A 5,234-nucleotide genomic window follows, 5' to 3' on the forward strand; every position below is an offset into this window, starting at 1 on the left:
AAGGATCCCACACCCGAAACTACTTTCACTTCTTTTGACACGACGCTTTCATGCGATTTGAGAATCCCCATCAGTTTTGCCAGTGAATAGGATTTAAATTGCTCATGAGCCTTCACAGTCGAGACCACTGCCATCCATTCGGGTCTTAAACCATTCATGAATGTAACTTTTTGTTCTATCACCTTCCTTTCAATACCATGCTTGATCATTTTACTAAGCAGATGGTTGAAGCAATCGAACTTTTGAATGAGATTCTCTTCTGGTTTTTGTTGGAAAGCACCGAACTCAGAAAGCAACAAGGTTTGTATTGAGTGCTCCAGATCCTCATCAGTGGAATACAACTCTTTCAGCCTATCCCATACTTCTTTTGCTGTAGTGCACGGACTTACTAGACGGAATGTGTCAGATTGCAAAGCGAATTTGATCATTCTCATGGCTTTGACATTACACAACATCTTGTCTTTCTCATCTTGAGGAATCTTCTCCACATCTATCAAGAGTTGGTTATACTCCTTTTGAGTCTTAATTTCTCTATTCGTTCCAGAGTGAACAAATGGACCCAAGGTAATCGCCTCCCAGATCAGATAGCCATTGTCTTCTGATCCAACCACGTAGTCCTCGAAGTGGTGCGCCCATACTTCATAGTCTTGAGTGTAGAGAATGGGAATCCTAGTAGTGGATCCAATGTTGTTGGAGATGTTGATTGGATTGGTTTGAGAATCGACGTGAGACATGATGACCTTCTTCTTTTATCTGCTAGAATCAGACTTGTAAAGATTGACTTAGGGTTTTATCAAACACAGGAAACACCGTCGATAAAGAAATAATGGCTCCTGTAGATTCGATAAAAGCGGAAACCCTAAAGGATTCTTCAAACAGAAGAGATGCGTATGTATTACACAGTCTCCTGCTCTGATACCAATTGATGAGATTATTGCGCTATTAGATCGACAGATTCTAAACAGATAAACATATATAAAGTGACAAAGGAACACGAGAATGAACCAAACGAATGTCGAATGATTAAAATATGCTCCACCTTATAATAGCTCGATGAAGAACTTCGACTGTAGAGGTGTGCTAGGGTTACAGTGCAATAATAGCAAAACAATTAATGAGAAGCACATCTAATCTAAGCATGCATGCACTATATATACTAACCCTAAAGACTAAACACGGTTGGACAGGCCCAAACCGTGAATACAAAATGGACTATAACACGAGCCCAAAGACACAACACCCCAGACCCAACACTTTTCTTGTCAATCTTCATTTGGAGCTTGGCTTCAGCGCTTATCTTCGATTTCTTCACAGCTTCAAGATGAACTTAATGAATCTTCAATAAATGACTTCATCTTGAGCGCTTGGGCTTTTCTTCAGAATTTGGCTTTGAACGCACGTTGGGTGAGGAGGCTTGATGTACTGATTCTTGAAAGATAGCGCTTTCAGCTTGAGAATCTTCAGAGAGAACAATAGAGAGATCTAATCTTCTGGATCACTTCAGCAGGTTCATAGATAGCACCAAATTGATTGAGGAGGCTTCAATGAAATTTGTCACATAATCTTCAAGTCAGCTTCACCTTGCTTCTGGGGTTGAAGGATTGAATGTTGAAAGAATAGTCTTCATTTCTTGCTCATTCGAATGATAATTCTTCGATGATCACAGACGAAGCCTTGGCTCAGAAATTCTCGATACATTCTCCATGAGTCTCATCTATATCTGAATTCACTTTTCAAGACAAAACAAAACTAAAAGAAAACTTAGCATACAATATTTTTGTATTTTTCATATTTTCTGGAAAAATAAAAACAGAAACAAAAATATTTTTGGATTTTTTATTTTTCTGAACAAGAAATAAAACAGAAATAACACTATTTTTGGATTTTTAATTTTCTGATTTTTGTTTGATTTTTGAATTTTTTTTAATTCTCCCCCTATTTTTGTGCATAGAGGAAAACTATGAACAAATTTAACAAAAACAAAGATATTTGGGATCAAAGTTGTCAAGCAATCCAATATCGTTTATCAGCACACGTCTGCATGTCTAGATCTGGTCAATCATCGGTATTGTGGTCCACTTAAACACAAAGGATGTTGACAATTTGGACAGATTATAAGTGACAATTCATTGTGGTATATATTCCTAAATGGACATTTAGCTGACGACGACCAAGGATATTGTTGTCCACTTAAATTAAACAGCAAGATCTACAGACAACCTATTAAATGGTTCAATTTTAGATGTACTAGAACATGTTTCCCACTTCCCGATATACCCCGGTAATCAAGGACTTCCAAAGAACTCCTTACTTTAGGTGAGTATTCAATCATTAAGAAAGTAGTCAGATATAGAAGTGAATATGTTGTATCCCAGGTCGGATGTCTTCCAATCACACAAAGGGGACAACATATGACTAACAGAGATAGAGGGATTGAGAGGTAGAATGTTGCATATGATGTGTTCCAGGTCGGATCATTTCAATCACGCAGAGGAGACAACATATGACTAACAGATAGAAAAAATTGCATAGATAAAGAAGATGCATAGAAATAGAGTTGCATATGTTGCATTCCAGGTCGGATCTCTTCCAATCACGCAGAGGAAGCAACGTATGACTGACAGATAGAAAGCAAGAAAATAATTTCCTACATACCTACTTTATCAGAACCCCCAGTCGCCCTATCAGAACCAGAATTAAGGACATAAGTTCGTACATCAAGGAAGAGTTAAGCCACAGTTCTAGATGCGTATTAATTTAGTGTATCTCGTGGGTTCCCATGTTTATCTCACTACTTAATCTACCCGAGCATCGTATGGTCAGTCCAAATGAAACTATCTAAGTCTATATTGTCTAGTCCTTTCATGGTCAATCAATGTCTAGTCCTTTTGAATCCTTTGTGCCTACCAGCACATTGAATACAGAGTCTATACAATTCGGCTTTAGTGCATTACACGCATCATAAATTGCCCTTTAGCACTATACTTCATATCACTTCCCAAACAATACCTACTAACGAAAAACTATAAGAAAATAAAAGATTGTCTTCAAAACGAATCAGTTTAAGATAAACTCAGGAGTATAGAGAAGAAAGCGCAAACTGTAAGTCACCGATTGAATTTGCATTTAGAAGGTCTGAGAATCGCACGCATAATCTCAGAACAGATCCGAAAATTCTTCACATCGTTAAGCACAAAACCCCATGTGATCCTCTCCTTTCTTCCTTTCCCGCAAAGGACACATACTCTCAAACAAAGTTCTGAGTGTTGTACAGTTGAGAGATGCCTCCTACCATGTGCCTGGAACAACTACCATCAACAAACTGAAGTCTGATGATATGCCTCCATAGTTGCTCTAGCACAGAGCGGGATCAGTTGGTCTTTGGAACCCAGTCCATTTTGAAACTGGGTTGACCTTTGTCATCCTTGCACGGTACTCTCTCCCATGACATATCCTGTTTATCACAAACATAATATGAAGAAAGATTAGAATCATTAGAAGATTTGGGAGATTGAACCTTTGGTACCTATCTGTAGTTTGGTTTAACCCATTTCTTGTTCGATCCGATGGGTGCCTCAGTACTTGCTTTTGAACTGGAAGTCGATCGTTGAGATGACTTTGATTTTTGCTTCTTGACCAGTATTCCCTTATTGACCTTGGGAGATGGATTCTTGACCTTTGGATTTTGATTATTGCCCTTTTGTGCATTCCAGTCACCATTGCGTGATTGTGACCTCAAAGGGTTTCTTTTGTAGAATCTCCCACTTTGCGCGTTCTGCCAGCCTTGTGCGTAGTAAGGAACGTATGCACAGTTAGGACAATTTCTGGCAATGTGTCCAGGTGTTCCACAGTGAAAACATGTCTTTTTCTTCACTGGGAAGTTGTTTCTTCCTGCCCCTGATGGCGTATCCTTGCCTTGTCTCTTGTTTTTCCCACACGCACAGTTGCAGCAGGCACTCTGTTTAACTTGTGTTGGTGGCCTGTATTTCTCAACAACAGGCTTGTTAGGAGTAACATAATTAGAAGCAACAGAGTTCGAAGCAACAGATTCAGATTTCAAGGGGTCATTGGATTGTTCAATAGTTTTCTCATTGTTCTCATCCTCTACTACTTTACCTGCACAGGAAGTAGAATCATTAGTATCTTTCATCTCAATACCCTCAGTTGCCTGTTCAGCAGTTGGTTTACCGTATACCATAAATGGTTCTCGATCAATCTCTTCTTGAGTTAACAGTTTGGCAGTATAGTTGTGATTGAAAGGATAAGGGACACCTTCATAACCTATTCCTAACTGCTTCTGGTCCTTCCATTTCATTTGAAGTTCAATTATTTTTGCAACTCTATCACTTGACACATCGAATTTTTTAAAGTTAAAATCAGCATTTTCAAAATGTATTTTCAATGTTTTAAGTTCCTCAGTGACAGCATCAAAATCTTTCTTAAGATATTTATAATGGACACACTTGTCACTGTACTCTGCCTGTAATTTCCTAAAGTCCTTAGTCTTGGCCTCTAGTTGTTCTTTCAATGGTTTCTGGCCTTTCCTAAGTTGATATCCTTCGTATTTTAGGTCCTCGACTTCCCTTTTTAGCAAATCATTATGTTCACGAAGAAATTTAATCGTAGCTTCACAAGATGGAGTACATGAAACTTCACTGACCGGGAGGGATGAGGAACTCATTTTTATCAAAAATGCCCTTTGACTTAAAAACTCAAAAGTCAACCTTAAAAGTCACATTTAAAAAGTCAAACTTAAAAGTCAAACTTAAAAGTCAAACCGAAAAACTAAATTTGAAAATTTGAAAGTTAAACGAGAAAGTCAAAGTTTAAAGTCAAAGGTCAAACTTGAAAAGTCAAAGTCAAAATTTGAGGTCAAAGGTCAATTTAGAAATTCAAAAATTAAAAGCTAAAATTTTTGGAAGAAAATGGAATTTAAAAATAAAAGGAAATTGATATTTGGGTTAAAAGTGTTAAAATTGCGAAAGTTTGGAATCGAAGATATTGTATTTGAATTAAATTTGGAAGGCGTATACCATCTAGCAAGCTAGATTAGATGGTAGGACGCTGGTTTGAGGAGGGGAGTGGTCCGGGTTCGATTCCTGGCAGCTCCAAATTCATTTTTAATAAGATGTTGCGAAGTCTGAGCTGACCAAGACCGTCCGAAGTCGTTGAGCCGTTAACCCGAGGCGAGGCTGGCCGTGAACCGCGGGCCGTAAACGAGACCGAACACGTCT

This window comes from Lactuca virosa, chromosome 7 (assembly GCF_052849685.1).
Source record: "Lactuca virosa cultivar CGN04683 chromosome 7, Lactuca_virosa_CGN04683_v6, whole genome shotgun sequence".
Taxonomy (NCBI): Eukaryota; Viridiplantae; Streptophyta; class Magnoliopsida; order Asterales; family Asteraceae; genus Lactuca; species Lactuca virosa.